Here is a 26,888-nt window from a genome sequence, read left to right as displayed (position 1 = left end):
CTCTGTGTCAGGCTTTCTGGCCTCACACAGAGCCTCTCAAGACTGCGCCGGCAAAATAGCTGGCGCAGACTTGAGTGGCTCCATTGCTAGGCTTGGTGCTTTCCCCAAGGAGACCTCGGAGACCTCGGATGGCCTTGGCGGTGCTGCTGGATGTAGCGGTAGCCATTTTGGCGCTGCTGCATGCAGCAGAGTCACCTGCTTTAGGACTGGGCTGCCCATCAACAATATCAGTGGTGTATAGAACCAGTGGGCAACATTTTGAGCACTTGATATTTTTTATTCAATCATTTAACAAATTAATTAAATCAATCAGTCAATTAACTGGATCAAGCAATGGCTTCTGTGTACATCATATGCAGTATAGGTATTGTTATGCAGGATCAAAAGAGACCACTGACACCAAGCTAAGTTTAAGGCCTTTAGTAGGAGGAATGGAACCTGAACCAAACAATGGAAAGACCTTGTTTCAAATTACCCCCAAATGAGACAGGACCTGAGGCAGGCCAAAGGCTGGAGGCTTGACGGATGTTCCCCTCTGGTTCTCAGCTCCAGCAAGAGGCTCTCTCAGGGCTCCTTCCAGCAGCTCTGACCTCAGCTCTCCCTCAGAGCTCAGGTTTCAGCTCCGCTCTGCAGCTTGGTCTCTCCCAGCTCGCTCCTCGCAGGTTCTCTTCCTAGAGATCTCTGCAGCTTGCTTCCAGCTCCTTCTCTGCAGACGCTCCCCAAAGCTCCTAACAGCAGCTCTTCCCTGGTGGTCTCTGGTCCTGCAGCTCGATCTTGAAGCTCCTCTCAGCAGCTCTTCCCTAGCGGTCTCCAAGCTCTCTGTGCTGGTGCAGCCCCTTTTATAGCCTCAGTGGTGCTGCACACGACAGCCCTCTACCTTTCCTCCTGTGGTACTGCAGCCTTTTCTCCTGTCTCAGCCCCTCCCAACTCTTAAGAGCTTGTTACAAGGTACTCAGCAAGTGTGCCTATTGGCTCAGACAAAACTTCTTACTATTGGCTCAGACAAACTGTCTATTGGCTCATGAAAGGCACAGCTACGATCCCACCAGGCCAAGTTACAGCAGTCAACTGAGCCCAAGTTCTGCACATATCAATGTGAATTATGGTATTATCATATACCATATACTCGCTACATCTGTAGGGCCTTGAATGTGAGACACATGCTCTGCTCATGTGATTCTTCTACCACAAAGTAGGAGTGGGTGGTTCATGTAAAAGTCCAATACAAGTGCTCAGTTGGGAAATCAAAACAAAACAAATACATACTGATAGTTTGAACACTGCTCTCTCACCTGTATTAGGGAAAAGCTCCTGTCTTTCTAAATATAAGCAATTAAAAAGGAACACTACAGCAACCTTGGGAAGAAAAACAATTGCACAAAGGTAAATGCATCCAACATGGTTAAGAGCTCTTGTTAGTCACTCTTCAAAGATAGTGTTGAAAAGGCCCATTTATTTTCCTTTTATGGCCCACCATCTCCATCTCCATGATCCCAAGTGATGTCAGAATGGTGTATTTACAGCACCACTTGGTTGTCATGGAATCTATTATAGAACTTTGGCACAGTGACATTACTGAGTGTTGCAGTCATTTGAAATCTGATTAAGTGTTTTGATGTTAATAATTATAGATCTGGGCAATCAGCTAACTCTCAACATGTGAAAAGGAACACACAGTTGGCAACCTTCAGTCTCGAAAGACTATGATATCGCGCTCTGAATGGTGGTTCTGAAACAGCATCTAGTGTGGCTGAAAAGGCCAATTCAGGAGTGACAATCCCTTCCACACTGGGAGCAAGTGCAGTCTGTCCCTGGTCTGTCTCCCTGGCTATGGGCCTTCCTTCTTTGCCTCTTTGACTCAGACTTTTGGCCAAGTATCTCTTCAAACTGGGAAAGGCCATGCTGCTCAGCCTGCCTCCAAGCGGGCCGCTCAGAGGCCAGGGTTTCCCACCTGTTGGGGTCCATTCCTAAGGCCTTCAGATCCCTCTTGCAGATGTCCTTGTATCGCAGCTGTGGTCTACCTGTAGGGCGCTTTCCCTGCACAAGTTCTCCATAGAGGAGATCCTTTGGGATCCAGCCATCATCCATTCTCACGACATGACCGAGCCAATGCAGGCGTCTCTGTTTCAGCAGTGCATACATGCTAGGGATTCCAGCTCATTCCAGTGTTGCAAGGTGCAAAAAACCAATCCCAGATGTTGCAATGTAATCCCAGGTTCCAAAGCAAACTCAGTAGACAAAGGTGATCAAATCCAGGCCTTTATTGTAATCCATCAGCAAAAGGTTGTAAATCCATCCATGTCTCCAAAGGAGACTGTGTGCGTCAGAAGTGGGGAGAAGAGAAACGTGTAACGCCTCCTTTAGCTGACTTTTATTTCAATGTGGGGTTCCCTCCTTGAAACACATACATGGAGACAATTCATTGGTCTGTTACAAATCACCAGTTGTTCATACAGATTTGAGCGGGCCGTAGGTGGTACTGCAACCTCTTAGTTCAAAAGCAGACCTCATCTCATCATACGTTCTTCTGGCCTTCGAACTGCAATTTACTTACTGAAACGAAATTGCTGCCTAATGCGTTTCTCTGGGAATCTGACCTTTTGATGTTAACCCGGAAATGATTTTGGTGTGTTCTCTTTTAAACCCTAGAATGTAGTTAGACCTCTAAATTTTACTTAAAAGGCTGTTATGTGTTACTTACATGTGTTAATGCATCAAAACTGGTTTGAAATGAAGAACAAAAATATAAGGAGAGCTAAGCTTAAAACAATGATCCTCTATAATATATATGGGGGATCTGGTGTTTAATACTGTTCCAGCATGTGTGTGCAACTTATAGCTCTAAAGAACCTATATGAAATACTGAGCCTGTGTGTTGAAAAGCAAAACAGACTGATTTCAAAAGCACCAAGGAAAATTTTTTTCTCTCTTCTTCGGAGAGGACATTCTCCTTATCTGTTGCACACAAAGGCCTGTTCATTCAAATACATTCTTATCTTGTTCTGCTGAGAACACTGGACATGCTGTCAAGTCCAGCCACCGCTTGACTTGTAGGAAAACCGAAACCATTTTAACAATTTTTTTTACTCAAGTTGAACATTCAGAGATGGACCATGCTGTTTACGTTTCAGGTAAGCATTCCTGCTAAACTTCTACTGATAACACCTTGTATCACCAGGACTGTGTTGTTTGGAACTTTGTCCTGCCAGGTGATACCGAGGATGCGTCGGAGGCAGCGCATGTGGAAAGCGTTCAGCTTCTTCTCCTGTTGTGTGTGAAGAGTCCATGACCCGCTGCAGTACAGAAGTGTACTCAAGACGCAAGCTCTGTAGACCTGGATCTTGGTATGTTCCATCAGCTTCTTGTTGGACCAGACTCTCTTTGCGAGTCAGGAAAACGTGGTGGCTGCTTTGCCAATGTGTCTGTTTAGCTCGGTATCGAAAGAAAGAGTGTCGGAGATCGTTGAGCCAAGGTACACAAAGTCATGGACTACCTCCAGTTCATGCGCAGAGATTGTAATGCAGAGAGGTGAGTCCAAATCCTGAACTAAGACCTGTGTTTTTGTCAGGCTGATTGTCAGTCCAAAGTCTTGGCAGGCCTTGCTAAAACAGCCCATGGCTGCTGGAGATCTTTGGCAGAGTGGGTGGTGACAACTGCATCATTGATAAAGAAGAAGTCACGCAGACATTTCAGCTGGACTTTGGACTTTGCTCTCAGTCTGGAGAGGTTGAAGAGCTTTCCGTCTGATCTGGTCCAGAGATAGATACCTTCTGTTGCAGTTCCAAAGACCTGCTTCAGCAGAACAGCGAAGAAAATCCCAAACAAGGTCGGCACAAGAACAAAGTCCTGCTTCACTCTGCTTCGGATGTCAAAGGGGTCTGATGTGGAGCCATCAAAGACTACAGTGCCCTTCAAGTCCTTGCGGAAAGACCTGATGATGCTGAGGAGCCTGGGTGGGCATCCGATCATGGGGAGAATCTTGAAGAGGCCGTCCCTGCTGACCAGGTTGAAAGACTTCGTGAGCTCTATGAAGGCTATAAAGAGTGGCTGTCGTTGTTCCCTGCATTTCTCCTGCAGCTGTCTAAGGGAGAATACCATATCAGTGGTGGACCTGTTGGCTCAGAATCCACACTGCGATTCTGGATAGACGCTCTCTGCAAGTACCTGGAGCCTCTTCAGTGCAACTCGGGCAAACAGCTTTCCTACAATACTAAGGAGAGAGAAGCCGCGGTAGTTATTGCAGTCACCCCGTTGCCTTTGTTCTTGTACAGCGTAACGATGTTTGCATCCCTCATGTCCTGTGGTACTCCACCTTCTCTCCAGCAGAGGCAGAGAATTTCATGCAACTCAGTGGTGATGATCTCTTTGCAGCACTTTAGGACTTCAGCAGGGATGCTGTCTTTCCCAGGTGTCTTGCCAGAGGCAAGGGAGTTCAGGGCCACGTGAAGTTCTGCTAGGTTTGGTTCATTGTCAAGTTCCTCCAACACAGTCAGGCACTCGACTGTGTTCAGTGCTTCCTCGGTTACTGCATTTTCTCAGGAATACAGCTCAGAGTAGTGCTGCACCCAGCGTTCCATCTGCTGCACCTGGTCCTGGATGACCTCGCCTGTGGCAGACTTCAGAGGGGCAGTTTTCTTCTGTGTTGGACCTAGGGCCAGCTTGATACCATCATACATCCCCTTGATGTTGCCTGTGTCAGCTGCTATATGTATCTAGGAACAGAGTTGGAACCAGTAGTCATTAGCCCATCTACTGGCAGTCTGTTGGACTTTGCTGTGAACAGCTCGGAGCACCTGCAGGTTGTGCTCACTGGGACAGGCTTTATATGCTGCTAGAGCTCTCCTCTTTTCCTCAATGACTGGTGTCAACTCTTCAGAGTGGGCTTCAAACCAGTGTCTTGTTGGTCTTCTTGCCGAATATGGACAAGGCAGTGTTGTAAATGGCATTCTTGAAATGTTCCCATCTGTTGGATGCATCTGCATCGGCCAGGCCTGGAAGAGATTCCTCAAGCGCTCATGCAAATTCCTCCACTTTTCCCTGTTCCCGGGTCTTGCTGGTGTCAATGTGAGGTCTTCCTTCCTTTTTCGTGCGATACAGTCACTTAGTTTGCAGTTTCACTCTGCTGCACACCAGGGAGTGGTCAGTGTCGCAGGCAGCACCCTGATAACTGTGTGTGATCTTGATGCTGGGAAGGCTGGAGCGTCTGGTGAGAATCAGGTCGAGCTGGTGCCAGTGCTTTGATCTTGGGTGTCTCCAAGAGACTCTATTTTTGAGCTCCATGTTGAAGAATGTGTTGCTGACACAGAGACCGTGATGACAGCAAAGCTCTAGCAGGCATTGGCCATTTTTGTTCATCCTCTCAGTGCTAAACTGCCCTAAGCAAGTGGGTCATGAACTGTGATCAGCACCAACTCTAGCATTGAAATTGTCGAGGATGAACAATGGCTCTTTTGGGGGGATTTTCTTGATAGTGGTGGCCAGGTCATCATAGAATTTGTCTTTAGCTTCTGCTGAAGGTGACAGAGTCGGTGCATATGCACTGATAAGAGTGACAGGTCCTGCTGATGAGTGGAGCTGCAGGGACAAAATTCTTTCACTTCCTGCAGTAGGTGGGATGATGAATCCCAGCAGGGTATTTCTGACTACAAAACCAACGCCATGTTCCCTGGTCTCATTTGGTGGTTTTCCCTGCCAGAAAAGGAAAAGATGTGGATAAAGATTTCCCTGTGAAAAGATTTCCCTGTGTGAAAAGGAAAGGGGTACCACAAACAATAGGAACATTAGTAATTTTGTAATTGTTATATTTAGCAACATACCCAGTAGAAATGGTGATCTTCAAGCCATTATGAAACAATTTCTGACAAGGTAATTTTTCCCCCTAAGGATACCAAGAAACCAGACCACATTGGTTCTATTTTTCTTTTTCCAGAGATACTAGAGTCTTGGGTTAGGGTTATTTTTTAAGCCACCTTGAAAGTTTGGTGGCTCACTCACTTTGGTTGAAACATGCATGATCGATCCCATAATCTTAAAAAAAAAAAGTTGCATCATGCAGTTTATAATAGGGTCTCTGGCTACGTCCCATAAAACCTGAGCTTTGAAGGCCAAATATAGTATGACTATGTTCCAGAAAGAGAACATGTCCACAAACAGGACATGTGTTTGTAGAGGGATGAGTTGTCATTTGGTGTCGCCCAGCTTTTCAAAGTACAGAAACTCTGTCTTGGAACAGTGTAGGAGGGGGCATGGTAAATACTGCAGGTGCTGCCTGCAGGAAGCCTGAAGTCTTTCTTCACTTCAGTAACTGGAAATCTCAGTTGGGAAGGAAGGAAATGGCAATCTTATCCCCCTGTATAAGACAATTCACAAAACCATAGGTTCTTCTCTATGGTTTTTGGTGCATATCTAAATTTGAAGTAAGCGTACAACTTAACAAGTAAAGTATGAAAGGATCAAAAACATGTATCATTAAGGTCCACTTGCCAGGGAGCCCAAACTGGCCACAGCTCCCAGCTGAGTGTTCATTTGGTGACAAACCAAAATTTGTTACATATTCCTGCACCCTGTCGTCAAGTGACGCCCGATACGAAAGGAGCCTCTGAAGCTGAGGGGAGCTCTGCTCCCCTCACCTCCGGGGGCTTTTCTGAGCCCTGCAGAAGCAGCACGCAAATGCATGCTGCCTCTGCAAGGCTCAGAATGGCCATTTTGGCGGGGGAGAAAAGTGACTTCTGTTTCCCAAGGAAAACAAGTGATTTTTTTTCCACATTATAAGCCATTTGGAGGCCTGGGGAGGTTCCAGGGGCTTTCCCAGGCCTCAGAATGCCTTATAGGGTGAAAAAGTCACTTCTGGTTTTCCTTGGGAAACCAGAATTTGCATTTTTTTTTTTTTTTTTTTTTGCTGAAACAGCCATTCTGAGCCTCACAGAGGTAGTGTGTGTCTCACAGTGACCGGCGACAGACCGTCGCATATGCAGCCCGTCACTGGTCAGAACGTCACAAAGCAACATTCACCTTAGTGCCATGTGTGAGACAGCCAACAGCACTGAGACAACTTAAAGAATATACAAAATTATGCAGGAGAAGGATAAAGTGGATAGAGAGATGCTCTTTACACTCTCACATAACACCAGAACCAGGAGACATCCACTAAAATTGAGTTTTGGGAGAATTAGGACAGACAAAAGAAAATATTTCTTTACTCAGCGTGTGGTTGGTCTGTGGAACTCCTTGCCACAGGATGTGGTTATGACATCTGACCTAGATGCCTTTAAAAGGGGATTGGACAAATTTCTGGAGGAAAAGTCCATTATGGGTTACAAGCCAGTATGTGCAACCTCCTGATTTTAGAAATGGGCTATATCAGAATGTCAGATGCAAGGGAGGGCACCAGGATGAGGTCTCTTGTTATCTGGTGTGCTCCCTGGAGCATTTGGTCAGCCACTGTGAGATACAGGAAGCTGGACTAGATGGGCCTATGGCCTGATCCAGTGGGGCTGTTCTTATGTTCTTAATAATAAGGTTACAAGGAGGAGTCGTGGAATTGAATTCAAACATTTTGTAACTGACCATCCACTCTTCACTTCTGGCTGCAGTGTGTTTATGATCATTTCTTCTACATATGCAGAATTGTTTATCTCTTAAGAATTCCTGCACTCTGTCTGCTACTTCTTGACTCATGTGCTTTCAACACAGAGAAAAAATTTCCATGGTAACTCATTTTGATGTCACTGAGAGAGCACTGTTAACACAATGTCAAGTGTGTGTAATAGGCACTGTGAAGGAAAGAAGCTTTATGAAGCACTGATCCTCATTTCATGGTCTTCTCACAAATGAAGAAGTACTGATCAGCTCATTAATTGGGAGGGATCTTTGGAAGAGATCCAAATGCAGCGAAAACCTTTTACAGACAATGGAGATAAGCTGGCTTACACCACAGGAATACTGCTCTCTACACTTTCAGAGTGTCTGTTGGCCCCAAGCTCAATGGATCTCCCAAGCGTGGTAATTTAAATTGCCTTGTCTTCACTCTATGATTACAGTGATTTACAGTAGAAGTTTTGCTTTCTCTCAACCTCAGGTTCAAATTATTTTTAGACTGGAACTCTGCAGGATTTCCCCCATCCCTGTATCAAAGAGCTGTCATAGGCTGTGGAGTGAACATAGCTCAGTGGTAGAGCTCTTGTTTTACGTGTATAAGGTTCCAGGTTCAGTCCCCAAACCCCAGGTGAAGGTTTCTGCCTGAGACCCTGGAGAGCAGCTTCTGCTCAGAAGAGAGGACTAACTCATGGTATAAATCAGTATAATGCAGCTGGGATGATGGTACACATCGCTCTGTGGAGGATACACTGTCTTCTGCAATGGAGACTGTTGGGAGCAGGTGGAAGCAGCTCCTGTGATGGCAGGCCCGGCCTTATGCTGATGGATCACGAACTCCGTCAGCGCACGGCCCTGATAGGATTAGACCATAAGCCTAGTAAAATGTCATGGGGTGGGTCATGTTCATATATCCTTAATTCTCTTCTAATACAAAGCAGGCTATTTCCTTTATAGACGGAGAAGGTGATTGGAAATGCTCTCTTCTCATTACAATCTGCGCGGTGCCTTTGAAAGCTTCAGCTAGAAAGGCTGATGCAGTTTGTCACTATAACATAACAACACTCTGTTTGACAGGTCTAATGCTAGAGATTGGCATAATCGTCCGCACCAGGCTCTAGTGTTTAACTGCTGAAGAAATTCAGGCTGAGAAGCCTCTGGCCGTGGTGGGAGGGAAGGCTAGGAGTCAATCTTGCAAGCAGATTGCACTCTGCTAGCTGCAAGTCAGAGACATTTCAGATCCATCACTCCCCCCTCCCCCAAATATGCTCTCCCCAGTATGACACTGTCACACAGAAAACCTGCTGTGCTCCTACCCAAAGGCGATGACATTAAGACACCATATTCAATTGAGCGCGTCGCCTAAGCGAAAAAGCATTTAACCCCAGGTTTAATAGGTGCCTGCCATCCCTACAGACAAATGGAAAGGAGCATTGAGTTGAGGTTAAATCAAATTCAGTTAGGAGAGGATGTGTGGGATTTTTTTTTTGGGGGGGGGCAAGTCAAATTAGAAAACAGCCCATGGGAAGTTATTAACTTTTCATTAGGCTCAAACAAAAGAACATAATTTTTATTATGGAATGTCAGAGGCTTTATTTTTAGCAGCACAAATGCAAAACAGACCCAAAAATCAATGTAAACTTGTAAAATATTAAATCTGCTTAAGGCGTAAACCGTGCACAACCTATTAAACCAAAGAGCTGCATCCCAGAAAACAAGGGCAAGCAAAGCTCCTTGAAAGGAAGGCTTGATGATTGTGCACAAAGAACAATATACCAGCGCTGTGACTCAGGAGACTGCAAAAAGATGGCAAGAGTTCGCCACCTACATTCATTGGGGACCACAAGTCATTAGCTTCATGGTCTTTGTGAAGCTGACCAAGTGTCTCAGTCATCTTACAGCTCGAGTAAGAAAAGTTACCTGGACTTCCTATACATTTGCCCCACAAAAGATAATAAAAACTCCTCCTTGTGGATGGCACATATTTATTTGCCCAGTTGTAAGAACTACTTTGTTAGATCAAGCCAAGATACATCTAGCCCACCTTTCTGTTTCTAACGTTGGCCAACCAGATGCTTCAGGAAGCTCTCAAAATGGGCTTAGTTCTCAAAGAGAGGCAATGATAGGTATACAGCTTTGGAAACAGATGCTTCAATCTAGCTGATAGTTGTGACTAGACTAATCCTCCACTATAATTCCCTTTTAAAGCTATCTAAACCAGTGGCCATCACCACATGTGAATTCTTTAACTTATTTAAATAATTTTTTAACTTAACTCTTTAACTTAAATATGCAGTGATAAGATGTGCTTTTTGTCTTTCTACACCATTCATCTTCAGTGGGAAAAATGTTATAATATAGATTTAATCTATATAATATAATATAAAATGAATAGCAGCATCTCCTAAAGTGAAGCCAGGAACTCTGAGATCTCAGTGAGACAGGGCCAAGTAAAGCATCAAAAGAGGACTCAAGTGAGTTGAGTAGACATATAAAACTGAGCAGCCAAGTGCTTTGATGAAGAGGAAAAGCAGGCCTTTTGACTTTTATAGGAACAAGTGGGAGACTATTGAGCCCTCCTGATCACCTAAATCTTTAGCTGACTGGAACAGCTCAGGACATAGGTTTTCACCTAGAAACTCTTAATTTTTAAAAATCAACAATAAACACTTGCATGTTTTTTTTTTTGGGGGGGGGTCATTTCACCCCACTACCCACTCAAAGTTTTGAGGATGGTCTTTGTCAGTTCAATCCACCTTGACTTTGTGTGTGGGGTCCAACATGGGAGTGTCTATTAGCCCCAGTCAAGGTTGGCGAGATCTCAAATATTTGGGAAAAAAAGGATTTCCACTTGGGAGGATCCCAAATGTACCCTGGGTTCCTGGACACATTATTGCAGGATTTATAAAGAGGGGGGATATCCTGGAGTCACACTGTCCTGAGAAGAGCATGCCATCATGCATACTGGCACATGAACTCCCAATATGCAGAACAGACATGCTCTGGGTCATATTGGGGCTTGTTTTTTTTTTCCCCACACAAAAAGAAAATCCTATGATACTGATTTGTGTGGAATGTGTGGCTTTTGTGACCCTTTCCTTCTTTGGGCCATGTTTCCCACTGAAACGTTCCCCATTCTTTCTCTTATTTCAGAACCTAAAGTATGCGGGAGGGGGGTTGAGGCAGTGGTGCACTTGACCTCCCTCCACTGGGCATGAGTGAATTGCACTGGGATGATTGGGCTTCCAGAGGATACTCAAGAACTCCCTTTCCAGCTTCTGAATGGGAAAGTTCCCTTTCCCAATCAGTCTCCAAAATGAACTTTTGTTGATTCTGGGGGAAGCATCCTGTTTGGGAGCAGGGAGGGGAGCCCTTCCCCCCCCCAAAAAAAAGCAGTACTGCATTTATCATGGGGGGGGGGGAATCATGCAGGAAAAACTCTCCTGTGACAGCTGGGTGGGAAATCATGTTACCGAATCTGTCGGAACTAGGAAGTTTCCTGCCCTGAGAAGGGAAACCCTCAGAGAAAAACTCCCACCCTTTTTCAGTGGGCAAGTGCTGCTGGGATTTCCAGGAAGTCTGCTGAAGGATGATGGGAAGTGTGGGAAAGAGGGACTGGCGTGGCTTATGCCACATAGATAGACCAGGACTGTGGTGAATGTGTGGTTGCAAATCCCACATGATTTGAACCATGGATATGATCCACAGATGTGTTTTTCAATGGAATAAGTGTGTGTTTGGTTTGGGCCTTAAATGGCTTAGGACGCAATCCTAAAATGGGCATGGGTTGGCACAAGTCCCTTGCACTGGACCACTGGTGTTGCAAATGTGTCATAAAGCACTTTCGTGCGACCAGGAGAGGAGGGAAGCCAGCCCAAGCCCCGCTGCACCGGCCGTGTTATACCAACATAGGGGTCTGAGGGGGGGGGGTGGGGCAGGCAGGAAGGAGGTGTTTTGGGGTGGGAGAGGGCAGGTGGCAGGCAGGCTGGTGGAGGGACCCTATCCCTGTTCCCAGGCAGCTTGAAGCAACTCTGGGCTGCTCAGATCTGCACCACCTCCTGAGGTGGCATAAATCCAAGTTGCCCCATTGGGGCTACTGCCGCTTTACTTGAGGTAAGGGGAAGTGATTCCTCTTGCCCTGGACTGTGTCATTTTCAGTCTCAACCCTGCCTTGGATGTGGGGTAGGCCTGCTGGCCAGCCTGCCTGCCTACTCCAGGGCAGGTTAGGATTGGGCTGACAGTCTCATATTTTGGGCTTCAGATTCACTGAAAATATTAGCCACTATTGCATTAAAGAAATATGGTTTCCAGTGAGGATATCTTCTGTCTTTTTTGTTCACTCCATTTTGGTGCACACCATCTCATGTGATTGAAGAATACTGACTCTTATTGCTGGCTTCTACAGTGGTTCCTTACCTGAAGTTGAGGAATGAGGCTGGGCCCAAACCTCATTTTAATTACTTCTACGGTGACTGACATTCTGAATTCCAACATTTCATTTTTAAATTTCAGTTGTCACATCCAGTCAATGTTTATCTGCTGCCTCTTAGATCCCTAGGGTTTCACTCTCTCTTTCTGCACCCAGCGTGGGGGATGCCTGTCATGTCAGCCGCAAAATAGTGCATCGAAGTTTAGGCTGTTGCCATATTGAACAACTTGTTTCCTCATTGCTGACACCAATGTAAATCACTACAGTTCATTGACTTCAATGGATCTGTCAGTCTTCCCAAGCTGGGAGCCTGGCCCTTGGAGTCTCGTGAAAATCCAGTTGTCAAGCTATCTGCCAAGATGTTAATGTTGTTCATATTACCCCAAAGTGACAGGGAGGAATCAGAATTTAAAGCAATTGTTTGCCTTTCAAACACCAGCCATTGTGATGCTTTATTTGTTGCCTGCATCTGACCGCAAACAACTGCACTATAGATCAACAAGTTGGCATCTGGCGTGAAGCCAGTGCTATAAAACATTATGGGAGGGAAGGAGGAAAAAAAAACACCCTCACAGCAAGCTTACTGTACTGATTGCCTTGCCTCTCCAGAAATCCTTAGCTTAGTCTGGCCATGAGCCATTAAAGTGAACAGAAATTAATTGGTTCCACAGCTTTCAACATAATCTTTTGCCTGGAGAGAGTCTGCCTTGAAAGTATTTTGTTAAGGGGCTTCACCATTGGAATGTTCTCCTTGATAAGGATTGGTTAGTTGGCTTCACACCTAGGTGGGTGGGATCTAGATCCAGTTCACACAACACCTTATGAATCAGCCACCAGCTGATGCTAATAGCTACTGTTAGACGTGATAGCTACAAGGACCCACAAAACTCCCTTCCACCTCTTTAAGCACTGTTGTCTGGTCACTTCCCCTTCAGAAGCTTCTGGCTTCTTTGAATACAAGAATGGAATAATGAGAAGGTGTGAGAAAATGCTGGGCAAAATGGCAGCCACTGTACCATTCAAAATGTTTATAGTATGCTTATAGTTTGAGAAGGAGATAACTTATTTTGGACATTGTTTCGTGATCCCCAGGATTGCATTGTGGGGGGGGGGGGCTACTTAGTATATGTAGGTAGGGCTGCACCGGGCTGCAGAATGTGTGGGGAGCCCTGCGCAGCCCTCCGCAGCACTCCCTGAAGCTTGGAACATTCACTAAAAGCAGGTACAAAGCACCCCGCTTTGCTTTGCTTTGCACCCGCTTTGCACCCACTGACAATTCCAAGCCTGAAGGAGACCTGCAGAGGGCTGCACAGGGCTCTCCACAACTCCTGCAGCCTGTTGCAGCCCTACCTACATAAAGTAAGTGAAAGCACCCCCCCTTCACCCCTCCATAGAGACATCATCCTGGGGATCGCTTCCCTGCCTTTCCCCTTGGAACGGGGAAACCTTTACACGAACTGGTGGGATGTGAACCACACACACACACACACACACACACACACACACACACACACACACACACACACACGAAAAAGCTTTATTTTTAAAGGGAAAATTTGATTTCTTTTATTGAAATACATTATACTGCCTTGTGAGCCTTTGCTGGCTGGAAGATGGTGTATAAATGTAATAGATAAAAATGAAACATTTTTGTCATTTGAAAGTTGAAACTGTCTTATAATAACATTAGGGATTCATGTGCTGTTTCCCACATCTGTGTTCTGTGCTCACTAAAGCAATGTGTGATGAGATACCCAGGATTATTGTTACAGCAACAGGTCCCATGCTGATTCATTTTGACCTGTTGATCAGCTGAACAGCTGCCTGGCCCAATATTTGCCAATATATGTTGTGGTGGGGGAACCCTGTTTAATGAGCGGTTGAGAAGCAGTGATGAGAAGTCTGGGAGTGGGATCTACACAGATGTCTGCAGTTCTTGTGTTTGGAAAAAAACTGGGAAAAGTTTGAGAAAAATTGGAAAGTTTATCAAGTCATTCCAAGGATTGGTAAATGCCTTTCCCAGCTCTCCCATCCTGGAAACATCTTTCCCACCAGCCTTCCATTCTTCCAAGCACTTTTCTTACCCCAAGTAAAGGGGATAAGTACTCCTTTACTTGCCCCAACTAACTTGGGAGGACTCCTTTCTCTCCCTCTCCCAATTGCTATGGAGGCAGCATGTCAGGACTGAAGTATGCTACCCTCATTTTGAGAGTTCCTCTCTCATTTCCAAAGGAGAATTTAGAACTTCCAAAATTCATTGCAGAATCAAAATCTAGATACATTCAGTGACACCTCCATTGCTATGATAGTCAGCAAGATGGAAATCCACCAAGCAGGAGAATATAAAGGGGAAGCAGGGTTCATGCTGGCTCTTGCTGGGACAAATTTCAAGCCAACCTTGAAGTCTGAAGACCTATCAGGTCACGGCAAACAAATGGAGTGACTGGGTGGGTGGAGTTACACTGGAGCCTGAAAGGACTTCCTAGCTTTGGGAATAGAAGACATTTTTGTTCTGCAGTGCTAAATGGTTCACCACACAGGGAAGCAGAAGCAGAAGACACAGATGGTTCTTGGTTCCAGTACCACCCAGCTGCTCCTCACAGGAAGCAAATAAAATTGACAGTAGCCTAATAAACTGTGTCCAATTATTCTCCTGGTGACCATGAAAATGAATGCTCTTTAATTCTACTAGCTCTCTGCCACATGCATAGGATTCAAAATGTTCTCTGCCATTAAAAAAATAATAACAGTTTTGCAGCGGCTACTCAAATGGGAATGACATCACTTTGATGAGGCTCTCCTAACTAAGGGACACATTTAAGGCATTCTTCCCACCCACCCCCTTTCTTCGAAGTGGTTAAAAAAACCACATATTGGTTGAAAACAGCAGCCACATTAACTGCCTTTTTTATCAGTCTCATTCTTGGAGAAAATACACACACATTTGGCTCACGGGGATTTTGGAAGTGTCAGGTCTCTGAATTATTAAGCATGTACTGGAAAGCTGATAAGACTGTCCTAAGACTGGACAATACTGATATCTTCCAGCACTCAGTGCTTTAAACAGAGTTCAATTCCATGTCAAGTTATCTGCCTTATCCAGCTTTTCCAGATTTCAAGGCTGGTGCATAGATTTTTGAATCTGTATGAGAATTAGATGGGCTATTGTCTTTCCTAATTAACGATCTGTACTGGAGTTAAGATTTAGCCAGTATTTATCTGGTATATCCTTTACCCCCACTGTGGCTCTTTTCTTAAGTAGCTGGCCAAAGCAACCATCCCTCTGCTGTTTTTATTGTCCATATCTCTCATTATTATTGCCGGCACTTATGCTTTCTCTAATGGTGGGGATATTAAGCAAGGTAAGGAAAGCAACTGCTTCCTTGGTGCTTAGCTTAATTGAGTATCCGTGTTTTGCACTGGTGGCCGAATGACCTTGACTTAACTTCCAGCTTTGTTCATCTCTTCTGGGTCGGTGCGGCATATGCACTAAGTCACCTTGTTCTTTCTGATCATGGAGATGTTGCTAATTTTGGTTTACGATACACACAGTGCCCAGAGATGCCACATTTCTGGGAATTGCATTGCCCTTATGGCTTTATGAAAGAATATTAAATACTTTTAGGATAAACATTTGTCTTCAGATTTACGGGCATTGCAGTTATTCTTATGCCTTTGGTTTAACTCTTAGTTCTCATCCCTAAGCAAAGCACATAAATCCAACTGTGTGTCATGAATAACACACGGATCCCAGCAACACCGACAGCAGCATATTGGTTGAGAGGATAACCTGCTCCCACAACTTATCGTGAGCTGGCCTATAGTGGGTGCAGTGGTGCTAGCACAAGATGCACTGCATACTATGGGCTGGTTGGAGACCATGGGGCGATAGAGTGGTAAGTAAAAACATTTTATCTACCTACTCTGCCATGCCGTGGTCCCTAATTGGCCTACTTGGTTCTGTGCCAGCCCTTTGGCTGGGATAAATCCAGATCTATCCAGGGGTGTATGTCAAGACCAGGAAGGGGGCATAAGGTCTTGGTTGGCCCACACTCGGGGCTGAGAGCCCTTCACGCTGAGTGCTCTGGCCTGAGCACCGTCTCTGAAGTTGCTGTACCAGTAGCTCAGGCCTTGCAATGATGGAACGCAAGTTCTATCAGGACAAGGCCTGCACAGGACTGGGCCATTAACGAAGCAAATTTATTTTTACATGAAATTTAAAATTGCAGTTGGTGCATTTTGACATTGCAAACATCTCAGCCTTATTATTGGGCATGACACATACAGTCATCCAGACAAACAATACTGGACTTTATCCCAGTCTAAGAAGGGGGCAGAGGAGTCTATCTCTGTGACCATAGTTGATATACAGGTGTGATAGCTGATGTCCCACACCGTATTAGGGTGCAATGCTATCCTGCACTGGAACACGTAAGGCAAGAGGCTTGCGCTGTATCCAGCACAGGATTGTGGCCATAAGCAATTCAGAGGCAAGGGGAAACATTTCCCCTTACCTCTGGGTAAGGGCTGCTGGCGCCTATGGGTCTCCTTGAACTTGCGCCACCTCTTGAGGTGGCACAAGTCCGATGAGAGCGGAGCAGCTTGGAGCCGCTGTGTTCTCCCCAGAAACGGGGTAGGGATCCAGCATAACTGCTGGATCCAAGCCCCACCTCCTGCTCCCTGCCCGCCCACCCACCCCCAGGGCCACCCACCACCTGCCCTCCCCCCCGCCCAGGAATGGAAGGAAGCTGGCGCGGAGGCTTGTGTTGGCCTCTGCAGGCTGGTTCTTCTTTGATCACTGGCCTGGCTTCCTCCTGAGGAGGCGTAAGTGTGCCTTACGTCATGTTTGCGACCCTCCTGGACCAGCACAAGGGACTTGCATGTCCCATGTACACCTTTGGATTGTGCCCTTTGTGGAAGAAGCAAGCGTAGATGAGACCTTGGAAGTGAATTATGGGTTTCTTCTTCAGCTGATAAAGTCGTGCATGTTCTGATTTGGGAACTGATTTCATTTTGTTGCTGTCTGTGTGTGTGTGTTTGTGATTGAGAGAGAGAGAGAGAGAGAGAGAGAGAGCATGTGCATGTGTTTTGGACAATATGAACAAGCACTTAAGCACTTAAACTTAGAGTTTGTCATTCTGTATGAATAGTAGCCATTAGTCATAAAGTCAGCCATCAGATCTACCACACACTTCCACAAAATGCAACCCTTCCTAAAGCCACCAATTTCTTCAGGGAGAAAATAGCACTGTTGAGACAGTATTTACTAGCAAAATGAGAAAGGTATCTGTAGATGCCTCATTGGACTTTATCCAAGGCTGCCGAGAAAATATTTTTAGAACAAGCCCTTTTGTAGAGCAGCTTGGCGGAGTTTCACTTCAGGAGCCCTGTGGAATATTTTAATCAGAGCTACGTTCATCACCATTTTGGGGGGAAACCCATTTGGCAGTGCTGAAAAATGCTGCCATCACTTGGCAATTGTTCGTACTGCATCCCTTTTGAAAATGTTTCAATTTCCCTCGTTTGCCCTTATTCTCTGTTCCCTCACTTGATCTCAGTGATGTCTTCATTTGCCAGATGTTTTTATTTACTGACACCTGGTGACAGCATCACATCAAATGGAGTATTGTGAGATCATGCTGTTTGCCAAGTGATCTTTCATTGGCAACTGCTGAATTTTGTGTACCAAATTTTAAAAGTTATATCTGAGTGGCACTTTTATGTTGCAGAATACAATCATATATAGGCCTCAAAGGATCCAGAAACTGCTGCAAATATAATTTTATTCAAGCTTTTGTTGAATGCCATAGTCCTCTTGAAGAGATAATGTGAAGTAAATTCCTAGCTTTGCAATAACACACACACAAAAAGAGAGAAGGGCAGAGAATGGAACCTTGGAGGATTGCTGTCCTATTTTTGATGTATAAATATTTTTTATTAGCTTACACCCAGGGACAGATTAATCATGGTAACTTCCTAGGCATTTGAGTAGGGCTATCTATTGATAGTGATAGTTGGCAACCATCAGTCTCGAAAGATTATGGTATCACGCTCTGAATGGTGGTTCTGGCACAGCGTCTAGTGTGGCTGAAAAGGCCAATTCGGGAGTGACAATCCCTTCCACACTGGGAGCAAGTGCAGTCTGTCCCTGGTCTGTCTCCCTGGCTATGGGCCTTCCTTCTTTGCCTCTTTGCCTCAGTTTGCTGGCCAAGTGTCTCTTCAAACTGGGAAAGGCCATGCTGCACAGCCTGCCTCCAAGCGGGCCACTCAGAGGCCAGGGTTTCCCAGCTGTTGAGGTCCACTCCTAAGGCCTTCAGATCCCTCTTGCAGATGTCCTTGTATCGCAGCTGTGGTCTACCTGTAGGGCACTTTCCCTGCACAAGTTCTCCATAGAGGAGGTCCTTTGGGATCCGGCCATTATCCATTCGCACAACATGACCGAGCCAACGCAGGCATCTCTGTTTCAGCAGTGCATACATGCTAGGGATTCCAGCTCGTTCCAGGACTGTGTTGTTTGGAACTTTGTCCTGCCAGGTGATGCCGAGGATGCGTCGGAGGCAGCGCATGTGGAAAGCGTTCAGCTTCCTCTTCTGTTGTGAGCGAAGAGTCCATGACTCGCTGCAGTACAGAAGTGTACTCAGGACGCAAGCTCTGTAGACCTGGATCTTGGTATGTTCCGTCAGCTTCTTGTTGGACCAGACTCTCTTTGTAAGTCTGGAAAACGTGGTAGCTGCTTTGCCGATGCATCTGTTTAGCCTGGTATCGAGAGAATGAGTGTCGGAGATCGTTGAGCCAAGGTACACAAAGTCATGGACAACCTCCAGTTAATGCGCAGAGATTGTAATGCAGGGAGGTGAGTCCACATCCTGAACCATGACCTGTGTTTTCTTCAGGCTGATTGTCAGTCCAAAGTCTTGACAGGCCTTGCTAAAATGAATCATGAGCTGTTGGAGATCTTTGGCAGAGTGGGTGGTGACAGCTGCATCATCGGCAAAGAGGAAGTCACGCAGACATTTCAGCTGGACTTTGGACTTTGCTATCAGTCTGGAGAGATTGAAGAGCTTTCTGTCTGATCTGGTCTGGAGATAGATGCCTTCTGTTGCAGTTCCAAAGGCCTGCTTCAGCAGGACAGCGAAGAAAATCCCAAACAAGGTCGTTGCAAGAACACAGCCCTGCTTCACTCTGCTTCGGATGTCAAAGGGGTCTGATGTGGCGCCATCAAAGACTACAGTGCCCTTCATGTGGAAAGACCTGATAATGCTGAGGAGCCTGGGTGGGCATCCGATCTTGGGGAGAATCTTGAAGAGGCCGTCCCTGCTGACCAGGTCGAAAGCCTTTGTGAGATCTATCAAGGCTATAAAGAGTAGCTGTCGTTGTTCCCTGCATTTCTCCTGCAGCTGTCTAAGGGAGAATATCGGTGGTGGACCTGTTGGCTCAGAATCTGCACTGCGATTCTGGATAGACGCTCTCTGCAAGTATCTGGAGCCTATTTAGTGCAACTCGGGCAAACAGCTTTCCTACAACGCTAAGGAGAGAGATGCCGCTGTAGTTGTTGCAGCCACCCCTGTCGCCTCTATTATGTCTATCTATTATGAAGACTCCATCAGGCATGCTGGTTCTTTCATCAGAGAACCATTTTACCAGCCAACCATTGCTTCCTTTGTATCATACTTTGTATCAATCACTTTTCTCCTTTGTACCTTCTTTCGAGGAAGGACCAAAGTTCAGTGGTAGAGCACAGGCTTTGCATGCAAAAGATCCCTGGAGTCTCCACTGTCTTAAAACAAACATGCAAACAAGCAAGCAAACAAACAAACAAAAGAGATAGTTGGAGATGAGGGTGACCCTTACCTAAGACTCTGGGCAACTAGACAGTGCTGGTTTAGATGCACAGCTTTGTACGCTCTTGCAATATATAGTTCCACTCTTGGGGGGATTAAAATTGGAAAAAAAATAGCTCCAGTGCATACGTGCACATGCCAGTACAATGTTGTAAAAGCACTCCCAACGTATCATCCAAAGTCAAGGGCCAGCCCATCCATTAGGCCAGTGGTTCGCAAACATTTTAGAGGACCTAGAGGCTGCTACCTGATTTATAAATGCCAAGCGGTATGTCTATAATGGTGATTGGGAGCAGTGCTTGTTTAACCCTTGATGCACATAGCCTGATCTGCCCTGTCGGTTTTATGAGTCACCAAAAATTTGGTCACAACCTAATGGTGGATCCTGGACTCATGGTTTGAGAACCACTGCTTTAGGCCAATTTAAGCGATCATACCAGGCAACAGATTGATGGGGGGGGGTGCTCTTCTCTGTCCACCTTCTTCCCTCTACTCAGGGCTGGCCTCAGAAGTGATGGAACACAATGTGACACATTTTTGTGGGGTCCTACCCACCCTTGGGGCCCCCCACTTGCTAGGTAGCACAGTGTGGAGCAACCATGAAAAGCTCAGGGCCAGTGGTGCTGTGTGCAAAGTGTGGCACCCAGAAATAGTTGGCAGTGATGTGATGCTGTCACTGCCAACTGCTTCCGGGAGGCCCATTTCAGGCCAAATGGACACAGGGGTGGGCGGCTGGCCCCACAGGAGCAGATGCTCCACTCGCTGCATTGGCCTCCCAAATACTGAGATCCTAGCTGCCGCAGTGGGGATCTGCTTGCCATCCCAATATGGGGGACCCCGGAGGGTGGAGTCTGATTCTGTCAAATTGGGTACATCAGCTCAAGCCTGGCCCTGCCTCCAACTCTCCTCCTTCCATTCCTTGGATTAGAAAAGGAAGAGGGGAGCAGTTACGAACAGAAAATGGAGAGGAGAGAAGAGTGCTGAGGTAGAACATTGGAGAAGGAACAGACACTGGCACAACACTGGGTAAGGGGGCAGCATATGGCATGCCACCTCAGGTGTCAGGAGGCCATGGGCCACCCCAGGGTAAAGAAATTTATCAGAAATGTCTACCAGAGAATATGGATGATATTACCCCTGTTAAATAGGGAGACTTGGAGTATATGCAGGATATCATTTGTGCTTCTTCAACATGCCCAAGGCGCTATGACAGGAGGAGGACTGACAAGAGTTAGGTGTGAAGGCAGAGAAAGTCTGGCTGTTTAGCTATATGTCCAGCATGAGCATTCCTTTGCCTTCCCTCTTTTATTTAAGCCTGATGCTGCAAAATTAAACTGAAGTGGATAATTCAAAGGTGGTAGTTTACACTGGAAAACATTTACCAAAAAAGGAGTTGTTATTTACTGTCAGAAGTAAATAACAAGTAGCCCAGGCTGGGTATGGATCTGTCTTGTCAACCACCTGCAATATTGGGATGGGGAGCTAACTACTGGGAAAGAGCCCCACTTCCTCCACCTGATTCCAATGCAAAAGACAGTTCATTTTTTAAAAACAGAAATAGTAGCCTACATCAGAGAATTGTTGAGAGGGCAAACAGAATAAAGGGAGTAAATATTTCACATGTTAAAGAAAAAAATGTTGAAATGCAGGTAAAAGAGAGACATATTTACAATATTTACAAAATTCTCTTGTACACCGTTCTTAAGAGTTTGGATCATTGCTTGGCAGTATATTTGTCAATAAGGGTTGGTTTTCCCAATATGCTTCAGTCTTATTAAGGATTAGTTTCAAGATGGTATCTCACCATTTGGTGGTTTCAAGAAAATGAATGGAACTGATCTAGGTCTTTGATGGAAATAATGTGGAACAAGAGAACACCACGACCACGTGTGGTGGGGTAGCCCACAAACTAGAACATGTTATATAGACATCTCAAAATTGTCAAGTTACTGGTTATAGATTCTTGATGTACCAGGAGTTTTGATACTATGATGTATTCTGATTGTATTGATGTACTGTGTAAGTTGTTCCTCTTAAAGACTGTTTTGGTCTAAAACCTATTATTTGTAGTAAAACTCTGCTTTGCACATATTTGGAAGGAGCCTCCAATTCCTGGGATTAAGGACAGGTTGTTAAGACTATGACACATTGCAGTAATGGAGAAGCATATTCTATGTCAAGATCAAAGAGACAAAACCTCAGTACAACATGTTTCAAAGAAGATGGGTGTTATTTATACATTTGGGGAAATTACGTGGATGAACATGCTGTTTTGATATAGCAGTAGAGGAACCACAAGCGTAATTTCTCTGTTTGTAAACCATTTTTGATTAACTCTTTTTAAAGCTATATCAGTGAGCAGTAACAACAGCCAATGCACACCTGGTGTTGCGATAAAAGATGGTTAACACAGGAAAGATGAAATTGTAACTCCTACTTGCTTTAGTGAGGCGTATTCATCAAACATGAATATGAATCTGTTTTACACTTCAATAGACAGGTCGGCCTTCCTTCTCCACAGGTTTGGGGCACCCAATGTGATCAGGAGGACCTTAGTGTACCTTCCAGATGCAACAGGGTTGGGAGGGATGCGTTCTGAGGGGTGAACTGAGACACACAATCTTCCTGCACCTCAGAAGGCCTGCCAAAGCTTCTGAAAGACAGTTCAGTCCGGTTTTTTGCCTATTCTGTCCGGAAAGACAGTTCAGTCCGGAACTTTTGCAAAGTTCTATTGTAGCCATGAATGGGAACTCAGAGATACTATTGTAGCATGGAAAAAAACCCACCACTGTTTTTGTTAGTGAATAGCTTCACCTCCATTGACATGGGCCCCGGGAAGGGGGGGTCCTCACAGGTGTCTCTACACCATATACACCCATTAATCCCCCTCACACACTTGTCATAATTTTGCTAGTGTGAAGCAAAAGCACAGGAATTTACTCTAATGATGTTGCTGTAAAGCAAGGTTGTAATTAAAAGGGGGAAAAACGGAAACATCTAACCAGAGTGCTTCAGCTGCTCATCAAAATTCTACAGGATGCAAATTACAGGAGCTCTTTATCAGTTCTTAAATTGCTCGTAACCCCTCACCTCATAGCCTGAGGGTGTACAATGTGAAGGAGAGAGAACATTCTCAGTACACTGCCATGTTCTTATAAGGCGTTCATAATAACAGAGGAGTGAGCAATCTTTGTGCAGGAATATGCATTTTGTCTTGATGACTAGGGGCAGATGAAGAAGCTTATGGCTATGAATTTAAAACACATACACACACATACTGGAGTAAGCAGTGCTTGGATTGCTATGCATCCCTAAGTATCTCCAAAAAATGCATGGAGGTGGGGTTGTTTGGTGGCAAGGCAATTCATTCATTTAAAAAAAAAGTTGGCAAAGAAAACAATCATCCATCTTCTGCTCCTTTCCAGGATCACTGCCCCAAATCTGCAACCAGGAGAGAGAAGGCCAGGGCCATGCTCCTATACACATTTGTCACAAACATTTCCATGTGCTGAGGGCATGCATCCTTCCTTCAAGTTCCTTTCTTCCTTCTTACAAGACAAGAGGGGTCTTTGCCCCCAAGTCCTAGTGCAGAAATATAGGACTCAGTTGACCAGGTGAATAGCCTCTCAGGGGTGAGATAAGACTAGGATTGCCAACCAACACCAGAAAAAAAAAAGGCTTAGCAGCTTTGTTTTGTTGCTTTTGGGCCAGTTGCCAGATCAACAAGAAGTCAAGTCTTTATCCTCCCTCAGTTATTTCTTTTTTCTTTAAGCTGTACGGCACACGCACACACAAGGTCTAAGCCAGGCTGCGTCTCCAGGCTTGTCTAAGATCAGTAGAAGGTAGACAGGGGCAGGGCCTAGGAGAGGGGGGTAAAGGGGGTAATTTGTGCCCATGCCCAGTGTCAAAAGGAGGGCCCAGGAGCCAAAGGAGGGGGCCCAGAAATTTCCTGGGATCTGACATTTTTCTGTCTTGTTGCCTGTACGGGATGCTGGGATCACTACCATGACTGGGGATGCTGGGGACACAACTGATGCCACATGAGTGGGTAGACCTGGGCTCCAAAGACTTTTCCAGCTGTCCTTCCTCCCCTCACCCTGCTTTGCCCCTCCCTGCCCCTATTCTGCTCGCCTATCACCACTCTCCTTCACTCTGTTTCACCCCTCCCTCTTTGCAAAGGGGCCCAAAAGAAACTTTGTACCCCCTGATAAAATTCCTCTCAGAGGCCCTGGACAGGGGTTATGCAAAGTGCATGGATGAGCTTCAACCCACATGTTTGATTTCTGAGAACACAAGAAGTGCCTTGTATTAAATCAGTCCCTTGGTCCATTTAGATCAGCACTGTCTGCATTTCTCCAGAGTTTTCAGACAGGGAGATATTAGGGTCTGAAAAAGAAATGCAGAAAGAATGCAGAAAGAAATGCATTTCACATTCATGCCCCCATCCTTAACATTTTGAATTTGATGAAGTTCACTTTCAAGAAAGCACACTTAGGAGTTATGATGCAATTAGAATTTCCAGTTCCAGGTCTGACAAGGGTTTGGCATGGGGGACAAGCTATTTGTCGGAGGGGGAGGCACATGGCCCCCCTGAAGCCACTTACAAGTCAGCTAGACTATACCCCCAGACCCACCCCAAATTTCTGGGCTGTGCCCTGAGTCTGCCCCAGAGGCATTCCTGGAGAGGAGCAAAACAGTAAGCTGCTTTGAATGCCCACTTGGGAGAAAAAGCAGGATATAAATTTGTAAATATATAAAATAAATAAATAAAATAAGTGTCTTCAGGTGCCCGGATGCCCGTGCAAAGCAGTCCTTTCCCCTCTGCTTCTGAGCCATTCAAGGAAAGCAAGAGGGAAACGGAGGAGATGCCTCCACTTTTGTAGCCACGAATGGTTTGGAACTAGAGGAGAAGGGGCTGCTTTACAGGGTCGTTTGGGCACCGGAAGACACTTACTGTTTTGCCCCCTTACAGGAATGCCTCTGGTCTACCCAAACCACTAGATTCTACTCCTGAAACACTCTGGGCTTTCTCTATTCTTTGTCACTGCCCTGATAACCAGATTTCCCCCCCCCCTTTTAATTCTAAACACCGGCATTTGGAAACTTTCCTCTCTCTCTCTCTCTCTCTCACAGCACCCAGCCCTTGCCACTATTTTTGTAGCCACCCAGCAGAGTTGCAGCAACCCCAGTCAGGCTTAGGTGTATGGCATGTCCTGACAAATGGGAGAAACTCAGATTCAAATCCTGTTCTACTCTGAAGTTCATGAGATGATCTTGCACTAATCACTATATCTCACTTAGTTCAGTGGATTGTAGTGAGGAATCACCACTCCCTGTTCTGGTCTAGCAAAGGCCTGGCTACAAATAAGGGCTGGCCAGAAATAAAGAAACCCAAAATGTTAAAATGAGCAGCACCTCTTCCGACATCATAATTGGTCACTTGCAAACTAATAAACATTTTTTAAGTTTACAATGTCTTTATATAGGGGAGACAACATGAAAAGGGATGGACAAGTAAGATAATGTATGAGTGCATGCATTTCTCTTGGAAGCATAAACAGGCCAGGCAGTTAGATTTTTTTTTTCATTCTCTTACAGCAATCAATAGCTTGTTTGCTGCATTCTAGTACATCAATAACTTGGATATAATTCAATCACCAAAAGGAGCAAGCACAAAAGTACAACAGAATGGCACACCAGTATGTACAGGGACAATCCAAGCTGGAAAACAAAAGGAAGTCTGCAGTTGAAGCTGCAGTTCACATTTTGCTTATTGAATTTCTCAGCAGTTAAAGATCCGTCACAACCCTCCCCCCTTCAATACTGTTATTTTCCATCACCTGCTGCATCAATATTCCATATGATACATATGGGATATATTGCAAGTTGAAAATGGTAACCATACAGCTCCAGGGGGAACTATTTGCACTTGGTATTCATTGATCAGCTCAGGGCATTCTGCAAAAGAGTTATACTAAAGAATCCAGGGCGTTTATTGTGATAACAATGGTCAGCAAATGTACGTTTTATGCGTTTAGGCTGCATCAATAACAGCGTTCCTGAGGATTTTTTATTCCTTCAGTCTCATATAGTGAGACGGTACCAAATGTCAGTTCTGGTTGGGAGCACTAAAAAAATGCATCAACAAGATCAGCCTGACCTGTCTCAGTTGCAGATTTTTGAGTTCCAAAAGACAATTCCATTAAAAGACGATTTGTCCATTATTTTGCCTAGGGTGCAATCCTGCCCTTCACTTCCCAAGGAGGCACAAATGTCTTTACGGCACCTTTGCGCCTCCTTGGGAGTAAGCTGTGCCGGCGCACAGAGGTGTGCTGGCACATGGAGGCTTAATACAGCCACTGTGGTGGCTTCTGCGGCAAGCTTTGCGTTGGCCCTGCTGGACCAATGCTAGGCTCTGGGGTGGGTGGGGAGGAGGCAGGTGGTGGGGAGAGGGTGGGCGGCCCCAGGGCGGGCAGGCGGGTGGGTAGTGGGAGGCGGAGCATAAGTGCTGGATCCCAACCCCCGTTCTCGGGGAGATAGGAGTGTCTTCAAGCCGCTCCACTCTCCTCGGACTTGTGCTACCTCAGGAGGTAAGGGGAAAAGGAGCCGCTTTGGGTCGCTGTCCTGCACTGGATACAGCACAAGCCTCTTGGCTTGCCTGTTCCAGCACAGGGTAGGATTGTGCCGTTAGTATGATTACAGTCCAATTCTATGCAAGTCTATGCAGAAAGACGTCCTGTTTAGTTCAACGGGAACTACTCAGGTAAGCATGTATAGGACAGCAATCTTAATCAACAGGTTATTGTCTCAGCACGTCATTAAAAATAGGACAAAGCCAAATCCAATCAGTTCAGAAATATTACTTACAAGTTCAGGCTACTTATTAAAACATCATCAGTAAATTTACATTTTTTAAAAACCCATTCCATTTCTGATCATGTTTTTTATTATAATGTTACCATTATGGGAGAGAGTTCATCAATTCTTCTTTATCAGAAGGGATATCGATTTAAAGGTGGATTGTG

This window comes from Tiliqua scincoides, chromosome 3 (assembly GCF_035046505.1).
Source record: "Tiliqua scincoides isolate rTilSci1 chromosome 3, rTilSci1.hap2, whole genome shotgun sequence".
In the NCBI taxonomy this organism is placed as follows: domain Eukaryota; kingdom Metazoa; phylum Chordata; class Lepidosauria; order Squamata; family Scincidae; genus Tiliqua; species Tiliqua scincoides.
Note: the sequence above shows the minus strand (reverse complement) of the source record.